Genomic DNA, 25521 nt, shown 5'->3' on the forward strand with positions numbered 1-25521 from the left:
TTAGAAAGGATTTTAGTAGAAATATGAAAGTGATGTTCTTAGGTCCTCCCAACAAGAATAGGCCTAAGAAAATTTGGGTTGCAAAGTCACTTGTTGAGAAGGTGAAGGGCCCTCAACAAGTTTGGGTTCCTAAAGCTTGATCACTTGTGTGTAGGTGAACTACAAGACCGATGGAAGTCATTAGGTTATTGATAGTGGTTGCACACAACATATGATCGGTGATCCTTGTATGTTCACCTCACTAGATCAAGAAGTAGATGGGCAAGAAAGAATCACATTTGGAGATAACTCAAAGGGCAAGGTCAAAGGATTGGGCAAAGTGGCAATATCAAATGATCATTCCATCTCCAATGTGCTATATGTTGCTTCATTGAGTTTCAACTTGCTATCCGTTGGATAATTGTGTGATCTTGGCTTCCAATGCTTGTTTACCAAGAAGGAGGTTGTTGTATCCAAGAAGGATGATGATCATGTGATATTCAAAGGATTTAGATACAACAACCTATATCTAGTGGACTTTACCTCTGAAGATGCAAATTTGAAGACATGTCTATTCACCAAAACAACACTTGGGTGGCTATGGCATAGAAGACTTGCTCATGTTGGGATGAGCTCACTCAAGAAGCTAATGAAGAATGATTTGGTGAGAGGGTTAAAGGATGTGAAGTTTGAGAAGGACAAGCTTTGTAGTGCATGTCAAGCCGGTAAGCAAGTTGCAAATACCCATCCTACAAAAGCTTTCATGTCAACCGCAAGAGTGCTAGAACTCCTTCACATGGACTTATTTGGACCAACAACATACAAGAGTTTGAGAGGGAATCTTTATTGTCTTGTGATTGTTGATGACTATTTAAGGTATACATGGGTATTCTTCCTTCATGACAAATCTGAAGTTGTATCTTGCTTCAAGAAGTTTGCCAAGAGAGCACAAAATGAATTTGAAGTGAAGCTCAAAAAGATAAGAAGTGACAATGGGAAGGAGTTTGACAACACAAACATAGAAGCTTATTGTGATAAAGTTGGAATCAAACATGAGGTCTCCATAATATATACTCCTCAACAAAATGGTGTAGTTGAGAGGAAGAACCGGACATTGATCACTCTTGCAAGAACAGTGCTTGATGAGTACAAACCCCTGAAGCTCTATGGGCGGAAGCAATCAACACCGCATGCTATGCATCAAACCACCTATTCCTTCAAAAGTTCCTTGGCAAGATACCTTATGAGTTGCTCAATGGAAAGAAGCCGGACGTCTCCTTCTTTAGGGTGTTTGGTTGTAAATGCTACATCTACAAGAAGTGGCAACACCTAGGGAAGTTTCAAAGACATGATATTGGTTTTCTTGTTGGCTACTCATCAAAGTCCAAAGCATATAGAGTATTTAATCATGCCATCGGCTTGGTTGAAGAAACATATGATGTGAAATTTGATGAATCTAACGGCTCCCAAGGAGCACATGAGAATCTTGATGATGTAGGTGATGAACCATTGAGGGAGGCTATAAAGAACATTCTAGTTGGAGACATCAAGCCTAAAGATGATGAAGATCATGTATAAGTGATTGATCCACCTTCTTCATCAAGTGTGCCACAAGATGGTGAAAAAGATGGGAGAGTAGAAAATGAAGATACTAATGTCTTCCATGAACAAATGGTGGTACAAACACAAGATGTTGATGCTCCACAACCTCCCCCGCAAGTGGTCAATAGAAGAAATACACCTCTACTTCAAGACCATCTACAAGATCTCATCATAGGGAGTCCATCAAAGAGTGTAATGACTCGATCTCAAAAACTTACTTCATTTATTGCTCATCACTCTTTTGTCTCTTGCTTTGAGCCTACTAAGGTAGAAGAAGCTGTTCAACATCTGGATTGGATAAATGCCATGCATGAAGAGTTAAACAACTTCACCCGCAATGAAGTTTGGACTCTTGAAGAGCGACCTAAAGGTGCAAGAGTCATTGGAATAAAGTGGGTGTTCCAAAACAAGCAAGATGATCAAGGTATTGTTGTAAGGAACAAGGCAAGACTAGTGGCAAAGGGGTTCTCTCAAGTTGAAGGTTTGGATTTTGGAGAGACCTTTGCACCGGTTGCAAGATTAGAAGCCATCTGTATCCTCCTTGCATATGCATCACATCATGAAATAAAACTTTATTAAATAGATGTGAAAAGTGCATTTTTAAATGGCTTTATTAATGAACTAGTCTATATTGATCAACATCTTAGGTTTGAAGACCCTAGATATCCTAATCATGTTTATAGGTTGTCCAAGGCATTATATGGGCTTAAGCAAGCCCCAAGAGCTTAGTATGAGCGCCTTCGGGACTTCCTTATTAAGAAGGGCTTCACCATTGGGAAGGTCGACACCACACTATTCACCCAGAAGCTTGATGGGCGTATCTTTATTTGTCAAGTGTATGTTGATGATATCATCTTTGGATCATCAAATGAAGATTCATGCAAAGAGTTTGGTGAATTGATGTTGAAAGAGTTCGAGATGTCAATGATTGGAGAGCTTACATTCTTTCTTGGTTTTCAAGTCAAGCAAATGAGAGAAGAGATTTTCATCTCTCAAGAGAAATATACTAATGATCTTCTTAAGAGATTTAAGATGGATGAATGTAAGCCAATCAAGACACCAATGCCAACCAATGGACATCTCGACCTAGATGAGGGAGGTAACCTGGTTGATCAAACTCTCTACCACTATATGATTGGTAGCTTGTTATATTTGACCGCATCTAGGCCCGATATCATGTTTAGTGTGTGTATGTGTGCTAGATTTCAAGCTAATCCTAAGAAAACTCATTTAGTTGCCGTAAAAAGAATCCTTAGGTATCTTAAGCACACACCAAGCATTGGCCTTTGGTATTCCAAAGGAGCTATATTTGAATTAGTTGGCTATTCCAATTCGGACTATGCCGGTTGCAAAGTTGATAGAAAAAGCACATCCGAAGGGTGCCATTTGCTTGGTAGATCACTTATGTCTTGGTCCTCCAAGAAACAAAATAGTGTAGCTTTGTCCACCGCCGAAGCGGAATACATTGCCATGGGTGCTTGTTGTGCACCAATACTTTACATGAAACAAACTTTGCTAGACTATGGTGTAGTTCTAGATAAAGTACCTCTTTTGTGCGACAATGAAAGTGTGGTAAAACTTGCAAACAATTCGGTTCAACACTCTCGCACCAAGCACATAGATATTCGCCATCACTTTCTTTGAGACCATGTCGCTAAAAATGATATATCACTAGAAGGTGTAAGGACCAAGGATCAATTGGCAGATATCTTCACTAAATCGCTAGATGAGGCAACATTTTGTAGATTGCGGAATGAGCTCAATGTGCTTGATTTTAGTAACTTCACTAAAAATTAAGCTTGTGTTGTCCCTTGCATTGCATTGTAATATACAAAATGTTTAATATTTTGTAATGCATATAGGGCTTGTCTAACATGGTTAAGATAACCGCCAAAAAGTGTGTGAAGAAGCTTAACCTTGGATCAAACTTGACAAGATACTAGATTTACTTTCAAGTATTGCATTGCATATGCATGAATGTTATTTGTCGTTTGTCTTCAAATTGCTCTCTTATTTGCCTATTTTCTTAAAAAGAATTATAGTCTAAGGCAAAATATTTTGAAAAACTTAAGGGTTTGAGAGAGGTCACTCATATCAGTCCCAATTGGTGTTTATTTGGATCTTATTGGAGTTGGGACTTGTTTGGGAATAGGCAGCACGAACAACTTTGAAGATTTGATTGAAAAGGAGTGATCGAACGCTGCACCGGACTCTGATGTCCAGCGTCCGGTCAGTTCATAGGAGGTGAATAGCTACCGAGCAGGAGTGACCGAACGCTGAAACAGTATTTTCCCAGCATCCGGTCAGAAGGAGCTTCAGCGTCCGGTCGATCATGAAGACGTCTAGGCTAGGTGACCGGACTCTGGCTGCATCCAGTCGGTGTCCACCGAATGCGTCCGGTCGCAATTCCAGAGGAATTGGACCTCTCTGGAATCGACTGGACGCTGGGTGGCAGTGTACGATCGCTGCCACCAGAGCGTTCGGTCAGTAGAAATCATGCGGCATCAGGTTTCTTTCTCCGTTTCCTTTTTGAACTCGAGGGGCCACCCTATTTAGTCTCAGCGCACTGTACCTTGACCTAATCTGCACCTTTGTCACACTGTCATCGCCCGAATCGCCGTCCCATGCCCTAGCCGCTGAGCTTGCCTCTGCCTCCGCATAGCCACGCCCGCGCCATCTGCTCCAGCCGCTCACACCGTGCCCCAGCACCACCATGACCCTCTCTAGAGCCACCGTGCTAGCCCGTGCTCTCTGCTCCTGTGTGCCACCATGCCTGTGACCCACTCTAGCGCCGCCGCCGTGCCCTTCCTATGCTCGCCACCGGAGCCACCACAATAGCAACCACACGCCACCGAGCTTCCACCGCAACAAAGCCACCGCTGAGCTCCACCGTAGCAGCACTACCTGTGAAATTGCCCTTGCCACTGAGCACTTATCTTTCATCATCTTAGTTGTCAATTTTCATCGAGCCGTGAACCCTAGATCTTTCGGTGGTTCCCTGCGTGTCACTTCTCTTCTCTTTGGATCACCGGTTCGTCAGGTAGCAAACTAGTTGTTTCAATTTCATATCTAAATTGCTTGCTTCCTAGGATTTCGCATCTATTAGATATATTGTATTTATTTGTATATCCTATCGATTCCATCATGCAGCGAGTCGGTTTCGTTGAGGTGTCAGTGGCAGTTGTCAGTTAACTCAGGGCCAAGCTCGCGAGTACAGAATTAGGCCAAGCCTCGAAAGTGTTAGTTGATCTTTGTTAGGGGCAGTTGATTCTTCTTTGATCCATTAGATGGCTCGTACAAAGAATGTCGGAGGTGGTCCCGGAGGATCCGAGGCCCTCACCTCGCTAGCCTATAGATCCAAAGGAAAGGCGATAAAGAAGTTAGCAGTGAGGAAGCACAAGTATCCAGATGTAGACACAGTGAGAGCCGCTACAGTTGTTGAGGCCACAGAGCATGCCGAGAGAGAGGAGGTGCTTGCAGTGGAATCTAGATTACTGATCCGCTTTCACCAGAGGCGATGGCTTCACTTCAGCGAGTTGAGAGTCTTCATGGTGGTCCAGCTAGGACTCTCATGATTAGCGGACGGCGTATTGCCATTGATGAGGTTCAGCCTCAGGGGGAGCCACAGCAGCAGCCTCAGCCCACATAGCAGACTTAGGAGCCTCAACTAGCTTAGCAGACTCTAGAGCCACAGCCAGCATAGTAGTCTTAGGAGGGTGAGCAGGTCCAGCAGGCCGAGGAGATAGAGCCAGCACCACAACCATAGTTACACCACTCTGGTCATACTCGTGTCCTAGTTTCACCGAGGCCAGCCACTCAGCGCAAGGGTTCTCATCCACCACCTCGACCATAGGGTCTGCCTCCAGTGACCCATCTTGACCTGAGGGCCGCCATGGCCAAGTAGGTGTAGCAGCTGAGGTTCGTGGACTTTGAGGTGTGGTTTCCACCCAGGAGGGATGAGAGAGCATTAGAGGGATTCTATACACCCCTGTAGGAGGACTTCTATAATGCCTATTTGAACAGCGGAGCAGTTTTTAGATCATAGAGGGTGTGCAACATAGAGTCTATTGTTGCAGCTGCTGGTGCGCACATTCACCCCTACCATGCATATTTGCTGGGGTTGACAGATTTGATTGGATAGACCGGATTATATGTTCCATCTTGGGTTCATCAGTTCTATGCATCTCTCTGGATTGACCCACATCACAGGTTTATATACTTTGCATTTGGAGGCAGAGACTACCGGTTGACGAGCACTAGGGTCAAGGAGATTCTTAGGCTTCAGGAGCAGCCAGTCAGGCTCCATGAGGTGTGTTATGGATAGACCGCACCCCTAGACGCCCTTATGGTGGTATGGTACCTCCTACAGACTTGGTTCGTCACTGCTTCATAGAGCCCTTTGGCGAGGGGTCAAGGAGGAACCCCAGTGATCTTACTCCCACTGCCCAAGTGATTGAGGCTATCATGAGGAGGACTTTACTTCCGAGGATGGGATACAGAGAGGGATTGACTCAGATATAGCTCTAGCTTCTCCACTCTCTGATGTAGTAGATAGTCTTTGATATCTAGGATCTTCTTTTGTCAGAGATGGAGGACACTATAGCTAGGGCTTTAGAGGTCACCGGCAGCTACCATATGCTCACTAGGTCACTTTCCTTATCCATAGAGCTATTACAATTAAGTCACTTGAGATGATTGCTAAGTACAGTGGTGCCACTATAGAGTTTCCTACTTATAACCTGACTCGGATAATTCGCCATAGTACACCACAGTCACCTAGCCAGTCGCGCCGTCATCTAGAGGTGCTAGAGTCTATAGCCCAACAAGATGATATTATCAGGGGTATTGCAAATACAGAGATGGAGCAGCTTGCTCAGTAGGAGGGGTTGGTCACGAGCGAGCCTAGTGATAGTTCTGATGATGACTACTAGCTCGCTCCTTAGATGCCTCCATGATGCCATGATGCTGAGGCCGGTAGCTCTAGTTCAACGCCACCTGCTTCGTAGACTGACCCCGCTCTTCTTGCTATACTTGAGCGGATGAGGCAGGACCAGGCACGATAGGCTCAGGAGACAGCTGCTACATTTGCTCAGTTCCAGACTCGGCAGGACAAGTTCCAGCACCAACAGCTTGTCATTCAGCAGTAGACACAAGCTCTACAGCAGCAGCAGTAGGCTATGCACCAGCAGCAGATCCTCATGAAGTAGCAGCTTCTCAGATTCATGCATCATGTAGTGACAGCGATTGGGCCCCACCGCCATAGACTTCGCCCTAGCTTGGTTAGCCTGCCACCACTTCGATGACTCCAGCATTACAGCCTAGTGGGCTTTAGAGTCAAGGTCAGCCACCAGCACAGTATGCTTCACCGACAGAGCAGGTGTCCTAGTGGTTCACTTCGCTAGTGGTAGCTCCATAGTTCACACCACTCTAGATGGGCTTCACACTGGCACAGACATCGTCGCTGCTTGAGCTAGACACTTTAGTCTCTAGGAGTCTTAGAGCCTCCTTCAGTGAGTTGACAGGGCAGCCTACTCCTCCATACCTACATGTTCTAGGTCCTTCTATGGCTGCACCTATCACAGCGATGACAGAGACACTCCCCTCCTCTGTGGCATCATCCGAGCTAGCTGCTTCAGTTATACCAGCTCAGCCTATAGCAGCACCGGTTCCTGATCCGACCTAGACCGCTTCGGCATCACTATCAGCTATAGTGGGTCAGACAGCTCAGAGTTCAGGATCAGACGATGATGGCACCTAGTTCCACCTCGCTCCTCATACCTCAGTGCCCGACTCATCCGCTGCAGCCCCACCGACCGACCCTTAGGTTTTGGTGTTTGACACCAAAGGGGGAGAGGGTTCGAGTATGTTAGGCTTAGGGGGAGCTACTTATCTACGGGGAGCTTAGTTATTATATTAGCTTATCTACTTACATTTGGAGTTTTATGTGTGAGATACATTATGCATTCATGTTTACTATATTTATGTGACAGTGATATCTACGTGATCGTAATATATGACATGTGTGCTCTCTACTTTGAATTCTTTATATATCATATCACTTGTGTTTTGCTCATTTGCCTTTGCTTCCGTGTTTTACTCCAATGCAAATGAGCTTCTCTCTTGTACTCATGCTTGTTTCATATCTTTTGAGTACATAATGTTGGTTTGGGTCATATAAGCATGTCTATCACTTTTGTTCTTATTGTCAAAAGCTTATATGAACCAAGCATGTTAAAAACCTCATCTCTTTCACATACTCGAGGTAGTATTGTCATCAATCACCAAAAAGGGGGAGATTGAAAGCATCTAGGCCCCTAGTTGGGTTTCAGTGATTAATGACAATACGTGATTACTGTGACTAACGTGTGTTTTGCAGAAACAATTAAGTCAGGTCACAATAATGGAGATCGATTGGGCAATCAAGGTTGTCATGCCCCTACGATGGAAATCGTTTCGGTTTTCAAAGGATGGACGATAAGGTTAAGGATGGACTAGTTCTAAGTATCGATTGGAGTTGGAGAGACACTTAGAGTAGTTTAGGACTTTGTTTTTCCTTTGGCCGTACTATTAAGGGGGATATGAATGGGTAGCTTGACCTAGGTGAGTCTAGTGAGTTAGGTGTGGTGCACACTTGTTAAAACTAGCACTAGGTAGCTCCACAACAGCCCTTTGATCCAATGGAGCAAACTTTATTCACAAATTTTTGAGAGTTGGAAGTGAATGGACGGTCAAATACTGACCGAACGCTGGCTCAGAGTCCGGTCAGTTCATTTGACCAAGGTGAAAGCATCTGGAAGTGACTGGACGCTATGAGGTCAAGTCACCAGATGTTGAGGGCCAGTGTCTGGTCGACTCCAATAAGGTCCCAGAGAGGGAGAATCCTGATCGGACGCGTCTGGTCAATGCTGCCCGGACGCTGATCAGGTTCCGGCTATAGACCGGATGGTTCTCAGCAAGTGATCAGACTCTAGAGGTCCAGCATCCGGTCAACATCAGTAAGGTTCCAGTGAGGGGAAAACATGACCGGACGTGTCCGGTCAGTGTTGATCGGACGCTGCCAATGTCTGGTCAACTCTTAACTACTGGAGTTTAGGATGTACTGACCGGTGCGTTCGGTCAACATGACCGGAGCGTTCGGTCACCCCGTAGAGGCACATAACGGTTCGTTTTTTAGCTGGTGTTATAAATACAACCTCCGCTCATGTGTGGGGGGTACTTTTGCTCATTCCAATAGCTGAGAAACACCTTAGAGAGTGCCAAGAAGAGCAAGGTCCTAGTGAGGTGATTGAGATTTGAGAATCCCAAAGAAAGCCCTCATTAGTGAAGATCAAGAGTAGCAAAGTGTGCATCCACCTTCTCATTAGGCTTGTCATGGTCAAGTGAGAGTTCGTGCTTGTTACACTTGGTGATCGCCATCATCTAGATGGCTTGGTGGTGATTGGGAGCTTGGTGATCACCCGCCGGAGCTTGTGGGTGACCCAACTCAAGTTATGAGCGGTTGTGGGTGATTCACCATGATGGAGTGTCGAAGAATCAACCCATAGAGAGCACTTGATCCTTGCATGGATCAAGGGGGAGCTACACCCTTGCGTGGGTGCTCCAATGAGGACTAGTGGGGAGTGGCGACTCTCCGATACCTCGGCAAAACATTACCGCGTTCCTCCTTCTCTACTTACTTTGAGCATTTTCTTTGAGCAATTCAATTCAAGTCTTTACATTCTTAGAATTGCCATGCTAGAGTAGTTTTAGAACTTAGGTTGCAAGTCTTTTGTGCGGTAGAACAATTAGAAACACTTTCTAGGCACAAGGGGTTAATTGGGCTAACCATGGGATTTATTTGTTGCAAAGAATTTTAGAATTAGCCCAATTCACCTCCCCTCTTGGGCATCTTGATCCTTTCAAGGGGCGCCATTTTGGTGTCTCACTTGTATGACATCCCAAACTATGTCAGAGAGGTCACTCTTCATGGTGTTCATCATGGTGCTGCCATTGCGTTGGCTGCTGCACAAGCCCACTCTAGCCACAATCTTCGGCTTCTTCCCCATGGTTTTCCAGCCACCGAATGCCCTAGAGATCATGAGTGCCTAGTCGATGACTTCTTTAACGTTGCCAACTCTATAGCTTTCAATACCAAGGCTAATGATATAGTAAGCAAAGTGTTTTCTGGCCTGTAGCTTGTAATAGGTGATATCAGCAAACAATTTTTTTGTCTTGAGTGATTTTTTCTTTTGCTTCATACTTCATACTATATGCATCACTTTGTTCGTGTTTGCTTTGCTCCTATAGGTGATACACGTCGTACCGGCTTTTACCCTTTTGGGTTTATTTTTTGCACTAGAGGCGATACCTTTTCAATATCGACTATTAGAGCTGGCGACCGAACAAATCGGTTATTAAGTATTGATTCAAACGCTAGGGTAATATTTCTTTAAATATTTCCCATTGATCACTTGGCCAAATTCTTGCCTTCCTCTTAGTGTTTCCAAAATATAAGCATTACCAGGCGCACAACGTTTGATCCGATAAGGTCCTTCCCAATTAGGTGACCATTTACCGAATTTACTGTCCTTCGACCCGATCATCAATTTTACTTTCCAAACCAAGTCTCCTTCAGAAAATTGCTTAATCTTGACCTTTTTATTGTAATATTTTGCAATCCTTGGTTTATTGGTTTTGATATTTTCAAGAGCGTGTAGCCGAAGGCAACTCAAGTCCTCTAAGTCATCTATCATAAGATTCTTGTAGACTTTGGCTGACAAATCATTTTGATGTAACATGCCTCGATCTAATCTGAACTTCCCAAGGAAGAACTGCATTATGGCCATACACAAGTTCATAAGGCAATCATATTGGTTCTTTTGCTCTTGGCCATCAAGGGTAATCCATCCTTAGCCCTCTCTAGAGTCTTATTGCCATTGATCGTCATGAGTCCATCCTGGCTCAAATACCTGATGCCATTCAACAAAAGAAACATGAACTGCTGGCCAAAGTTAGAGAAGGTAGAGCCATCTGAAGTAGCCTCAAGAGCATTCCCGGATCAACCAAAGAAGACAAACAACAGATCGTAGAAGCTGATGCTATTTGGCTAGAAGTGTTGAAAGCGATCCAAGATATTCTAGACTTGCAATTCGTATATCAACATATGTCTTGTATAGAATCAATGACAACTATGCTTTCTGTTGTCTCATTGTGTTTTCCTTTCTTCTGGCTAAAGAGCCAATTTTGAAAATAGCTTATTCTAGACTCCCGGTCTTAATCCTATTTAGGTCTGAAAATACGACCTTTATTAAGAGACCCCTTCGATCTTCTATCCTTAGTCATCTGGCGCCATATTCTATTTAGTATTAGCGAGGTGACGCTTCGCCTCCTATTAATTGCGGTTGCCTTTCACATGATCCGAGGCATCCACCCCTTCATTCCGTGGCTTCAAATATTAGCCGAGGGCTCCAGCCTTGAACACACCTGCATTCGCAATCATTCCTATTCCTTTGCTTTCCTCTGCCCTCATAGAACTCTATAGCAGCCTTTCTCTCTTCCTATAGATTCAATCATCCTTCATGGTCGGTGAGGACAACCGAGGCAAGCATGCGATGGAGGAGATTCTGGAGGAGAACATGTCGACGAACCAACGTCTCCGACACATGAGGTGAGATTGATATTTCCTATTTATGATGATGAACTGTTCTGACTCGCCTATAGGTTTGTTGTGAATGACAGTCTTCGTCCTCTCCCCAGGGCCAGCAACCCCTCTGACGCTACATCTTCTGCGTCGGCTTCATCATCAGATTCTTCCAACTCGTACAATGACGACGATGCCCAACGCTTTTTCTGAGAATGGAGGGCGGCCGAGGACCGCTATTCCGAGGTGATTCGGAAGAACGACCAGCTTGAGATCTATTTAGGGGTTTTCCAAGCAGCCTTTAATGCTGCTGAGGAGGAGACTAGGGCCGCTCGAGCACGGCTGGCTGAGTCTGACACCACGGTGGTAGGTAAGACGAGTTTTAAGAATGCTTCTATTCTGATTTCTACCATCTTTATCTTGATAGTTTTCTGTGATCGCCGGTCCTGACGGTGCAGTTGGAGTCTCTCCAACTGGCGGTGAATGTGGCCATAGATGCCATCAACGCTCAGGATTCCCTCATCAATGCTCACCTCCAAGACATCCCGACCCATGTTTAGGAGATTGCCCTCCACGATGTTCATCATGGCGCATCGGTGGCACTAACCACGTCGCAAGTCTAGACCGGGTATGACCTTCATGCCATGGAGGCTAGCTTCTAGATGGGCAACGACCCTGAGGAACATGAGGACCTACTTGAAGAATTTGTCATTGCCATAGAGGTTGTTGTGGACATTACATCCGCTCAGGATGTAGTGAACAAGGTCTTCGATTAGTTTGCACTTAGAGTAAATCGATGAACAAAGACTCCTATTCTTTTATGAATGTGTCTCAGTGCAATGCCCTTGTGTATGACTGTTTTTATTTTTATTTCTTGTTCTGGAGGCAATACGTATCATATCGGCTTTTTTATGTCTTTGAAGATTTTCATTTTTTGAACTAGAGGCGATACCTTTCTTGTGCCGGCTATTAGAGCCGATGACTAAACTAATTGGCTATCAAGTGTTGATCAAATGCTAGGATAACATTCCTCTAAATATTTTTCGTCTATCACCATTGATAGGTTGCACCTGAACTCTTCAAACCAAAGGTTAAACGATCGATCGATTCAGAGCAAGCACCTCATCAAGTGCAACAAAACTTTGTTAAAAAAATCTATCAATTCTTACTCGCACTTAGGATTCCATTTAGCATTCACATACGTCGGCCTAAACCCATCTCTAGGACCAGTGCTTATTTTTTCCTTAATCCAATGGTTAACGTGAAGCCGTGACTATTTACTAAAACAAACTTTCAAAGCCGATTGCTTGCATCAGCTGTTGGCTTTCATTGCTGATTTTAATGAAGCCACCTTCCCATAACTTGCTAGAAAAGCATTTAAAATCTCCTAGTTCCCAAAAGACTAGATCAGCTATTGTGATGCTCACAGATTCATCAGCGCGAACCAACTCGACATCATCTCCATGCCATTGAATCAAACACTGATGCATGGTCGTTGGTACACAATAGTTTGCATGAATCCAATCACGACCAAGGAGCAAACTGTACGATCATTTCCCATCGATGACAAAGAATGTGGTGAGTAGAGTTTTACTCCCGATTATGAATTCGACATTTATTGCCTCCCGGGTCTTGGACGTATTACCTCTAAAATTCTTAAGCATCATATCAGTGTCCATCAAATATGTTGGTCCCTTGCCAAGTTTACAAAAAGTGGTATAAGACATGAGATTGATAGAAGCGCCTCCGTCCACCAACATCTTATTCATCGGCTTCCCATCAACCAAACCTTCCACATATAACGCTTTTAAGTGTCGATGCTTGACTGGTTTATCAAATATTGCTTGCTGTATAACCATCAACTTGGCAACTATTTCCTCATACTCCAATTCATTGAAATCCAAATAAACTTCTTGATCTACCAGAGCTCTGAATTCTGATGGCAATAGAAAAGCCATTTGAATATTAGCCGATGGTTGATTTCTATCGGCTGTTTGCTTAGTACGCCATACTTGAGGTTTACTGAATGTCTGAGCCTGTTCCAACTCTCTATTCCTTAGGCGTTGCACCCTTCTCTTCTGGCTTCTTGACAAACCTCCTGGGCACCATTGGCCTTCTTGCCAGACATATTCTCTCTTGTTTCCTTCTTCATAATCAACCCAATCTTGATCGACAACTCTTTTTCCTAGCCGATTATGAATACTTCCATTTTTTAAGTGTCGATCCATGTTATTATTGTGATATGCATCTTGAGCATGGATAGACCAGTGGTTGGCTTGAGATTGCCTAAACTCCCAATATTAAGCGCTACATTCTGGATAATTACTCCTGCTAAGCAACTTCAAACCTTTGTTCCAGTAATGTCTGAAGAAAGGACAATTCTAATGCAATCCAGCTTGCTTTCTTTCATACCTCTCTTTCTCATGTTAACGTTGGTATTCTTGGTTTTCTAACCAACACTGATAATCCTTTTCCTTTTGCCGCTACCACTTATTCAACAGAATCCATGATGTAACTCGTGGCTTTGTCGCCCCATCTTTTGACGTTTCCCCCTGCTCATATCGGCTCTTTTGCTTATCGCGACGTCTTCTAATTTCCCTATATTCGTTGGCTGATATTTGCCTCTCAGGATCAACTATTCTAGCTTCTCTTGATTTGGTTGATGTTAGGACCTTAGTCTTTCCTTTGAGTAGCCTAGCATCAACCATGTTTCGATCTCCTAGGAAAAGATTATCATCAACTTTCATTTTCCAAGGCGTATCAAATTTGAGCCTTCCCTGCTGAATAGTCCTCTGTATATGCTGCCGGAAAATTCTGTATTCATTAGTGGAATGAGAAGTAGCATTATGGAACTTGTAGAACCTCTTATTCTTCAACTGATCAGGGGGCAACATAACATGATTATCGGGCAACTTGATCCGCCCCTTCTCAAGCAAGAAATCGAAGAGCTTGTCTAATTTTGTGACATCAAAGTCATAGCTCTCCTCGACTCCTCTTCCCTAAGGATTTGACACCATTACTATCTTTTTGCCCCAATTCAATTCAGTCGTAGCAACCTCTTCCTCTTCATCTTCATAGCCGTCATTGACCGAGTATAGATTATATGCTTCGGCCATTGTGGTACTCTTTTAGAATCGTATATCTCTGCATATACTCTGGAATTGGCTATTGAGCGCTGCCACTCGTTGAGCCAATTGACCTAAGTTGTCAAATTCCTGCCCCAGCAGCTTTTCTTTCCACATTGGCAGCATTCCTTGAATGGCTAAAGCAGCTAGCTGATCATCAGCCAAGTTTAATGAGAAGCATAAATTTCTAGTCTCTCAGAACCTCTGAAGGAATTCAGTGCCTGATTCATTAGTCTTCTGCCTTATGGTTGTCAGATCGGTAATCTTCTTTTCTCTAGTCCCAGTATAAAAATATGAATGAAATTTCTTTTCTAGATCAGCCCAATTAGCAATGGAGTTGACCGATAGTGATGAAAACCAAGTGAAGGTTAGCCCTGATAGGGACAAGAAGAAGAAACAAACTTGATGGGCCTCCTCAACTGATGCCTTGCTCAATTGTGTAAGATACCGACTGACATGTTCTATTGTGTTTGTACTGTCTTGGCCAGTGAACTTAGCAAACTCTAGAAGTCTATAATTTGTAGGAAGAGCGACCAAATCATACCATTCTAGATATAGGCATTTGTACAAAAAAGGTCAGCCCTTTTGGCTTTAGACCAAACTAGTTCTTCATCATCTCGGTCACCTTTAGCAGTAATTCATCAGCATGTGAATTTGGATTTCTCTGCACTTACTGACCCATCTGTGGATTAAAATCCCATGTGCCTTGATACCCTAGATTTGGAATCATGTGAAGGGGATTGTAATCTATGCCATAATGATATCCCTATGGAATCTCTATCTACTGGTGAAAGGTCCTAATGGCTAGAGGGGGGTGAATAGCCTAATAAAAAATTCTACAACAACACTTAACAAAATGGTTAGACAATTATGAGGCAAAGCAAGTGTTGCGCTAGCCTACTCAAAATGCAAGCCACCTATCACAATTCTAGTTTAGATAGTATCTATTCACACAATAGCTATGATACTACTCTATGTTAGTGTGCTCTCAAAGGCTAACTAAAGAGCCACACCAACCAAGCAAGCAAGCTCTCACAACTAGCTACACTAAAGAGCTTGACAACTAGTTTGCGGTAATGTAAAGAGAGTGATCAAGAAGGTTATACCGCCATGTAGATGAATGAACCAATCAATCACAAGGATGAATAACAATGAAGACCAATCATCTTGGAATCAATGATGAACACAATGATTTTTTTTACCAAGGTTCACTTGCTTGCCAGCAAGTTAGTCCTCGTTGTGGCGATTCACTCACTTAGAGGTTCACGCGCTAATTGGCTTCACACGGCAAACCCTCAATAGGGTGCCGCACAACCAACACAAGATGAGGATCACACAAGCCATGAGCAATCCACTAGAGTACCTTTTGGCTCTCTGCCGAGGAAAGGTCAAGAACCCCTCACAATCACCATGATCGGAGCTAGAGTCAATCACCACCCTCCACTCAACGATCCTCGCTGCTCCAAGCCATATAGGTGGTGGCAACCACCAAGAGTAACAAGTGAATCCTATAGCGAAACATGAACACCAAGTGCCTCTGGATGCAATCACTCAAGCAATGCACTTGGATTCTCTCCCAATCTCACAAAGATGATGAATCAATGATAGAGATGAGTGGGAGGGCTTTGGCTAAGCTCACAAGGTTGCTATGTCAATGAAAATGGCCAAAGGTGTGAGCTTCAACCGGCCATAGGGCTTAAATAGAAGCCCCCATAAAATAGAGCCGTTGTACCCTTTCACTAGGCACAACGCAGGGTGACTGGACGCTCTGGTCCGATCGACCAGATGCTGGCCCTCAGCGTCTGGTCATGTGATACACACCACGTGTCCCCTACTTCAAATACTGTTCATTAGATTTCAATGGACATCTATTGATCGAACACAGCGCACGAACTGACCGGACGCTCAGCCTCCAGCGTCCAGTCATTTCTAGTAAGGTTCTAGAAACAATTTTCTTCAACCGGACATGTCCGGTCATGCTTGACTGGACTCTGACAGTGTCCGGTCACTCAGTGACTTCCTTTTGCGCTGTCCGACAATAGGACCAGACACACCCAATGTTCAGTCATTTGATTGACGCCAGTATCTCTGCTGTTACAACTGACCGGACGTGCTGGTTCCTCTGGGACTAGTGTCCGATCACCTTGTGACCAGCGAGACTAACTTCTTTTCACCTCTAACTTCTTCACCCTTACTCAAATGTGCCAACCACCAAGTGTATCACCTTATGCACATGTGTTAGCATATTTTCACAAACATTTTCAAGGGTGTTAGCATTTCACTAGATCCTAAATGCATATGCAATGAGTTAGAGCATCTAGTGGCACTTTGATAACCGCATTTCAATACGAGTTTCGCCCCTCTTAATAGTATGGCTATTAAACCTAAATGTGATCACACTCTCTTAAGTGTCTTGATCACCAAAACAAAATAGCTCCTATGGTTTATACCTTTGCCTTGAGCTTTTTATTTTTCTCTTTCTTCTTTCCAAGTCCAAGCACTTGATCATCATCATCATGCTATGATCTTCATTTGCTTCACCACTTGGAGTGTGCTACCTATCTCATGATCACTTGATAAACTAGGTTAGCACTTAGGGTTTCATCAATTTACCAAAACCAAACTAGAGCTTTCAGCTAGGTCCTTTGCTGGTTTGCTGCTTGAAGTCTCTGATTGTAGACATGAGGATCTATATCTCTATGGATCATTTGAATTGATGGTGCTATTTTTTGAGTCGGCAATGGTATGTGGCCTGATGTGCCAAAATTAATCACCTGGTTCTGACCTTGCCCCATCGGCTATTGCACATGCAGTACTGACGGTCTAGGATTATACTGTATCTGATTTGTAGTAGTTCCTTGAGCTTGTTCAGATGAACCATGAACTGCCTGGACATTATCATTACCAGCTGGTGTTGCTTCTTGATGGTAGGTACCGACTTGATTAGTCCATTGGGTCGATGGATGTGGAATGTTGTAATAAGCCAGCCCAACTTGATCAACTGGAAACCCATGAATCGCCTCTTTCATGGCATTGTGGAATATGTCCAAGAAAGCTTCATTATGGCTTGATATGGCATCACGAATAGATTTGTCTACAATTTCCGTAAAGAAACACATGTCTTCAGCTTCAACTATATCTGTCTGCCCATGTAATAGAACTCTTGGTAGTGGATATTTCTGAAAAATTGTGTTGTCACGTGTTTTAGTGTAGGACAACAAATATTTGTTATGAAATTCTTCTATAGCTTTGCCGATGACATCTTTATCTCCATCAGGTAGATCTTCATAGTGTACCATAAGAATGTCGTTGTTGTTGTGAACTGCGATGACGATTGTGGGGTCCCACCTTGCGTGCCAGAAATGTGTGTCAGCACGAAAATTTGTCCCGTGCCGAGGGCACACGAGCAAGCCAGAAGGGTCCGCTCGATGGAGCTGAAGATCCACCTAGCTTCAGTGCAAGGATGGTCGATCCTACGCACTCCTCTGGAGACGTGCCAGTCAATTTGACCCTACAATTGACAAGGAGAGAAAGTTTATCAGTAATTTAGGGTGGAACTTGCCGGTGTTACTAGACAGTCCCGAATGTGCGGCTCTGAGAGCCGATATGAAAGGAGATCGACTAAATAGTCGATTTTAGCATATTCATAAGAATAAATCAGTTAAAGCTCGTGGGGTTGTATAAGAAGAATCGGTTATCGTTTAGGATCATTATTTATACAAATATTGTTCAATGGCAATAAGATGCCAACAATAATTAGTTTATGCTAAGCCAATGACTGTAAGTAACCGAATCCCTTTTTATATAAAAGAAACAACTCATCACCATTCAACCATTTAATAAAGATAAATCTAATGAACATATTAGATCTCATCTATCGCTATAACCAGTGGGGCATGGGGTAGAATCATGTAGGCCGTAGAAACAACAATAGACTCGACGACCTTAACTTATTACTAATATCAGTGGGGCATGAGGCAGAATCATGCAGACCGTAATATAATAATAAGATCATGGGGGCTAACACATCTTTCAACCTATCCCTACTTCAACGATCTCATGACGCGAACTGTTCGTGAAAGCACTCGATATCGGCTAAAACAGCCGATTCAGGCATAGCGCACAGTTAAGGTCATGCCCTCTCAGGAATAGATCTACCAAGTAACGATCCCCACTCCATGGTGCTAATAGTGGGGTGTGAGGCAGAATCACATAGGCCATGATAATGAGCTATGGAACGGTTTTCGCTAGCCAATAGATCTACTTAAGATCAGACGTGCCTTAACTGCACACTATGCACGATTAAGATTGACATAGATCAGCTGATAAAACATAACTCATCATTTAAAGTATAGATTAGATCAAATTTAGATTAACAAACGATAGGTTAAACAGAATATAAGGCTGATCTAAATCAATCCCAATCGGGCGAAGTGATATTGCTGTAATTAAATAAATAATGGAAAGCAATAAGTAATATCGGTAACTTAATGAATCTATCCGAAGGAATGCCACCCGTAGATAGAGCCGATAACTAGACCTTAATCTAGTTTGAGCAGTGGGGGTCGATTGGATCGATACAACCTTACTTGAAGTAGACAAAAATCGATAACTAGCTTATACTAGAGTCACTGTAGAGGTCGACCAGATCGATGCAGCCGTATGAATAGAAGTATAAGCCATGACGGTACTTACAGACAAGCAGTGGAGGTTGACCGGATCGATGCAGCCATACTCGCTGAAGAACTCACCGAGATCTACTCTACTCCTACTCCTAAGGGGTGACCAGAGTCAAAAAAGTAACTTGTATTTAATTGATTGTGTGTCTTTTACAATAGCCGGGGTCCAATATTTATACCCAGAACCTACGCATGAATCCTACTTAAGCACGACTCATTACATTTTTTGGCCTAAGAGAAAACATTCCTAATTTAAGATAACTTAGACTCTAATCTTTCCCTTTTTGTAGAGTCCAACATGCTTTGTCTCGGTGCCGATTGTAGCCTTTATCGTTATCTGCTGGCGCTATCTGAAGAAAGTCGATTCTAGTGTTGCATTCGAATAAGCTAAAATCGATCTGTACGTAATTGATTCCTTGAAGACATGATCTTGGGAGATTTTAAGTCCCTATGATTCTTCTTCCAAATTTAGGTGTAAACATGTTTTCTACTGTTGCCCGACCCATAAGGTGAGATTCAAACTGTTTTGATTCGACTGGATGTTTACATTGTGGTTTGTAGTGAAGATTGATCCTTTCCTCTTGCTTGTAGCGCAAAGGCTTGGGCTGTCCCTTTTTTAAATGGGAGAAGAAGTATATCTAACATGTTGAGTCTTTGAAGAAGGAGGACATGGGATTTTCTCAGCATCTGATGCCGCAGGAGCAAGCAAGTGCCTCCAATGCTGAGCAAGTTGTGGAATCCAAAGAGGAGGAAGCAGCCGTAGGGATGAAAAAGGAAAGAGGCATTGTTATTGATGCTGATATTGTGAAACATTTGCAAACCTTGGTAAGAACTGGTAACAACTTAGTTAGGTTGATGCAACTGACTTGTTTCATGGCTCTATGTATTACCTTGTTGCTATTCTTGATCCTGGTTGTAATCACCATTAAGGTCTAAATGTGTACGGATGAATGACTAAGTTATGAAGTTCTATGCAATTTGAAGGTGTATTGTCTAAAATGTGAATGTGAGTTTGCAATTTTTCTCTCATCTTGAAAAATGAAAGAAATCCAAACTAATTTCAACAAGCATAGAGTGTACACAGAAAATTAACTAATAATCCAAAGATGCTTTGATATCATTCTAGTGAACTGGAGCATTGTTTTGCAACCAAAGCATACATATAGTTTTGCTGGTATAGCATACCAAAAGCCATATACAAAAGATAGGAAATCTATAGTTTGTTTCCTAATGTTTGCAGCTGAAACATTCACACAGTTTTGTAATGTTTTGAGCTAAAACATTCACATAGTTATACTTAACCAAAAGGTCATCTTTCTGCTGTACAAAAGGCAGAAAAAATGTACATGCACTTAGAGTTTTTGCATGATTTACCATTTCACGCACATCATTACTTGTCCTCTTCAACCAATAGCACCATCAGGATTGTCCATTACAGCAGAAACCTTCTTATGGGATGTTTTCTTCTTGCCAGCAGCAGTCTTCTTTGTAGCAGTTGTTTTCTTCATAGCAGTGGACCTTGATCTCCTAGCCTTTGTTGCAGTAGTGGGTGGAACTAGCCTAGCTGCTGGTTGGTTAGACAATATGAAGCTTGAAATGGAAGTGGTTCTTTTTCTAGTAATCTACTATGTGATGACTAAGAATGGAGATGATTAGTTTGAATGAGATGCTTGGTGATCTAGAGGAATTAAATGATAGTGACACTAACCTCTACTTGCATCTTGGACATCATGGTACTTGATAACTGGGACATCATTGGCATGTTAGTTTCTCCAAACATGGAAACCTGTAACATAAAATTGACAACTTAGATAAGACATACTAGTACAATGTGTTGTCACATGAGCAGTTACCTGACTAATCACTGGCATAGAAGTTTGAACTGGCATCATTGCCATGTCACTATAATCTTCAGTTACAGCTTCCTCAAAAAACTCTTCAGTTTGAACTGGCATAGAAGTTTGAACTGGCATCATTGCCATGTCACTATAATCTTCAGTTACAACTTCCTCAAAAAACTCTTCAGTTTGAACTGGCATAGAAGTTTGGATCCTCTGTGCAGGTATGTTGGGTTTTAGTCTAGCCTTTCTCATGCTACATGTGGCCCTGTTATGTCCTTTGTCTCCACAGTATCTACATGTCATTTGAATTCTATGCTTTGTCAACCTTGGTCCATGACTACCTTGTACCTCATATGGCTGCTTCTTCCTTGATTTAGGAGGCCTTCCAAATATCTACTGGTGAAGAAAGTTGGAAGGCCTCCTAAATCAAGGAAGAAGCAGCCATATGAGGTACAAGGTAGTCATGGACCAAGGTTGACAAAGCATGGAATTCAAATAACATGTAGATACTATGGATACAAAGAACATAACAAGGCTACATGTAGCATGAGAAAGGATGGACTAAAACCCAAGATACCTACACAGAGGACACAAACTTCTATGCCAGTTCAAACTGAAGAGTTTTTTGAGGAAGCTGCAACTGAAGATTATAGTGACATGGCAATGATGCTAGTTCAAACTTCTATGCCAGTGATTAGTCAGGTAACTGCTCATGTGACAATACATTGTACTAGTATGTCTTATCTAAGTTGTCAATTTTATGTTACAGGTTTCCATGTTTGGAGAAACTGACATGCCAATGATGTCCTAGTTATCAAGTACCATGATGTCCTAGATGCAAGCAGAGGTTAGTGTCACTGTCATTTAATTCCTCTAGATCACCCAGCATCTCATTCAAACTAATCATCTCCATTCTCAGTCATCACTGAGTAGATTACTAGAAAAAGAACCACTTCCATTTCCAAGATTCATATTGTCTAACCAACCAGCAGCTAGGCTAGTTCCACCCACTACTGCAACAAAGGCTAGGATATCAAGGTCCACTGCTATGAAGAAAACAACTGCTACAAAGAAGACTGCTGCTGGCAAGAAGAAAACATCCCACAAGAAGGTTTCTGTTGTAATGAACAATCCTGATGGTGCTATTGGTTGAAGAGGACAAGTAATGGTGTGTGTGAAATTGTAAATCATGCAAAAACTCTAAGTGCATGTTCATTTTTTCTGTCTTTTGTATAGCAGAAAGATGACCTTTTGGTTAGGTATAACTATGTGAATGTTTTAGCTCGAAACATTACAAAACTGTGTGAATGTTTCAGCTGCAAACATTAGGAAATAAACTATAGATTTCCTATCTTTTGTATATGGCTTTTGGTATCCTATACTAGCAAAACTATATGTATGCTTTGGTTGCAAAACAATGCTCTAGTTCACTGAAATGATATCAAAGCATCTTTGGATTTTAGTTAATTTTCTATGTACACTCTATGCTTGTTGAAATCAGTTTGGATTTCTTTCATTTTTTAAGATGAGAGAAAAATTGCAAACTCACATTCACATTTTATACACCTTCAAATTGCATAGAACTTCATAACTTAGTCATTTATCCGTACACATTCAGACCTTAATGGTGATTACAACTAGGATCAAGAACAGCAACAAGGTAATACATAGAGCCATGAAACAAATCAGTTGCATCAACCTAACTAAGTTATCACCAGTTCTAACCAAGGTTTGCAAAAGTTTCACAATATCAGCATCAACAACAATGCCTCTTTCCTTTATCATCCCTACAGCTACTTCCTGCTCTTTGGATTCCACAACTTGCTTGGCATTAGAGGCACTTGCTTGCTCCTGCGGCATCAGATGTTGAGAAAATCCCATGCCCTCCTTCTTCAAAGACTCAACATGTTCGATATACTCCTTCTCCCATTTGAAAAAGGGATAGCCCAAGCCTTTGCGCTACAAGCAAGAGGAAAGGATCAATCTTCATTGCAAAGTGCAATGTAAACATCCAGTCAAATCAAAACAGTTTGAATCTCACCTTGTGGGCCGGGCAACAGTAGAAAATCTCACCATCGCTCCAGGGTTGCTTCGAAACACGCCGAACCACCTGCCACTTGTGGCATTCTGTGCACCTAATCAGTGGAACATCACCTGGTTTACCCAAATCTGCAGCGGAGGAGCTAGAATCTTGAGGGAACATCGGGGATTTGAGAAAGACACCACCGTCTGGCGTCGTTTGAAATCCAAGGACAACGGCTTTGAAGGGAAGGGAGAGGAAGGGGTGAAGAACGAGGGAATGGAAAGGATAGGGGGCTATCGACAAAAAATGATTGGCAAAGGGCCCTCACGTGCTACTCACTTGACCTATGGACACGGTGACTGCTGACATGTATTGCCACGTACAATCTATTCCCCAAACGGAGGGATATGGACCTAAATGACACAACTTAAAAAGTTTATGTACTCAAATCTGCACTTTCAGAGTTAATGGACCTGAATGACACATCACAAAAAGTTGATGGACCTATGGTGCATTTATCTCTTTATATATTGTCCATTCCATTTGAAGTAATAAATTACTCCCTCCACCTTACAAAGAGTGTTATTCTCATTTTCTGAGAAGTCAAACAATTTTAACTTTAATCAAATATATATAAAAAAATATTAATATTTATAATACATAACTAATATAATTAGGCGAATCACTGAATATATTTTTAAAATAAATCTATTTTGAGTACAAATGTTGTAAATATTGCCTATAAACCTAGTTTTTTTTAGAAGAGCCTATAAATCTAGTTAAATTAAAGAAAATTTGACCAACGCTCTTTTTTGCGATCTGCACTTTGCCAGGGGAAAGATGGGTGGTGGGGTTTGGGCTCCGATCCACGCCGTTCCAAGGCCTTTCAAATGAGCCCAAAAATATTGGGCCCGATAAAACCCATCGAATGAGCAGACGAGGCCTTTCTAAGTGGACTTCAGAATCAAATCAAATCCCAAAATTCCATCTCCAGTTCTCCACCTGCCCGCCTCCGATGACCCTAGCTGGAGCCTGTCGCCGCCGGCGACCACCGTGACCCCATCTCCCTCTCTTCGTCCTCGTCCAGGGGCGGATTCAGTGGTGGGGCGGGGGCTCAAGCCCCCCTACCCAAACCGAATCAGTGCAAATTACTGTAGAGTCCATATGAATTTTTATGTAAAGTTTTATAATGTAAAGGAGTTAAGACTTAAGATCAAGTATGAGTGTTATTTTGTCCCCTTAAAATATTTTCTGGATCCGCTGGTGTCCTCGTCCTCCTAATCTTCTCCACTCCAATCCCACTCGCTTCGGCGCTCCGCGTCCCGCTGCGCCAGGCAGCCACCCTCGTCTCCCTCTCCCATTCGCTCCTCTCCCGCGTCGCCGCCACACGTGCCGCCCGTGGGGACGCCGCGGCGGCCGCACGCATCCGGCGAATCGCTTCCTTGCTGTGGTCCCGTGGCGCGTGGGGACTCGGCTGGGACTACCTCCGCCACTACGCCTTCTCATCTGCCACCGGACGGCCTCTCCTGCGCGGCCGCCGCCTCTCGTCTCATCGCCGCTGCCGCGGAGGCCTCGCGCCTACGTTCCGCCACTGACGCTGCGCAGTGGATGCGCTGCCACTACGGCGACATCCGCGACGCCGCCGCGCAGCTCCTGAACGGCCTTCTCCTCGCCTTCTCCGAAGAGGTAACTGACCTACTCACTCGTGGTGCCTCTGATTCACACATTGCTCTGTCGATGTGGGAAGTGGAGGAAGGGGAATTGCTGAAGGATTGTCTGGAAGTGGGAGCTAAGGACTTATAGGGTTTGCTTGTCATTGCCAAAGATCTCTTCGCTGGTGTTTGAAGGACTTCTACGCAGCATAGTGAGCTCTGAGGTTTGGTGACTTTAAGTTGCCTTTTTCTGGTCTTTTTCAGGAACTCACGCATGCTTGTGTAATCTAGTTTACTTTAGAAATCTGGATCTTGACCCATATTGTACATAAACTAAATCCTTGTGATATCACTGTTGTGTCCGCTACTAATGGGAGTTGAATTTTGAGCTGTGCATAATCGCTAATCTGAATCCATTTGTTATCATGGCGCTAACAATAACTTTGGCCCTTTGTTTTTTCTTAACGCACATACTATTTTATCGATTTAGTGGAAAATGTTGGGCATGAAATTGTCCTATGCAAACATAAATATTGGATAGAGATAATATAAGATGTAGTTATTCCCCAGTTAGGTATTCAAATAAAGGCCGCTATTTGCATTGTGGATTTTGAATGAAAGAGCTTAGGATATGCCTTTTTTTTTTTGTAATAGGAGCTCATACTTTCCATCTAGAAAAGGATGGTTCTGTTGCCAAGAATTTAATATATAAAAAAGATGAACCACCCAGGCTGCCCACAATATGTCCTACAACTGCCTGTCCGATTTATGCATGCTTAACTTTTCTGTACCATTGAACAAATTCACATTAGTTAGTACAGGCAGCTATCTGGCATTTGGTATATTGGGACCTAGAAATATTATGTGATAAGTGGACGGGGAACCTTCTGTGATGGGTGGTTCAGTTAGTGCCTAAATTATCAGATGGCTTGCCACCGGCTGATCCGAAATTATACCGTCAAGCTCTCAACTGAAGATTCATGCTAAGTAAAAAATACGAC

General features: G+C 43.0%; 1 pseudogene; it reads left to right on the plus strand.

Moving 5' to 3' along the window:
- The first annotated feature begins 21893 nt into the window (after positions 1-21893).
- LOC136455077 (uncharacterized) lies at positions 21894-24901 on the plus strand (annotated as a pseudogene).
- Positions 24902-25521: the final 620 nt, after the last annotated feature.

The sequence above is a fragment of the Miscanthus floridulus genome, chromosome 5 (genome assembly GCF_019320115.1).
Source record: "Miscanthus floridulus cultivar M001 chromosome 5, ASM1932011v1, whole genome shotgun sequence".
Taxonomy (NCBI): Eukaryota; Viridiplantae; Streptophyta; class Magnoliopsida; order Poales; family Poaceae; genus Miscanthus; species Miscanthus floridulus.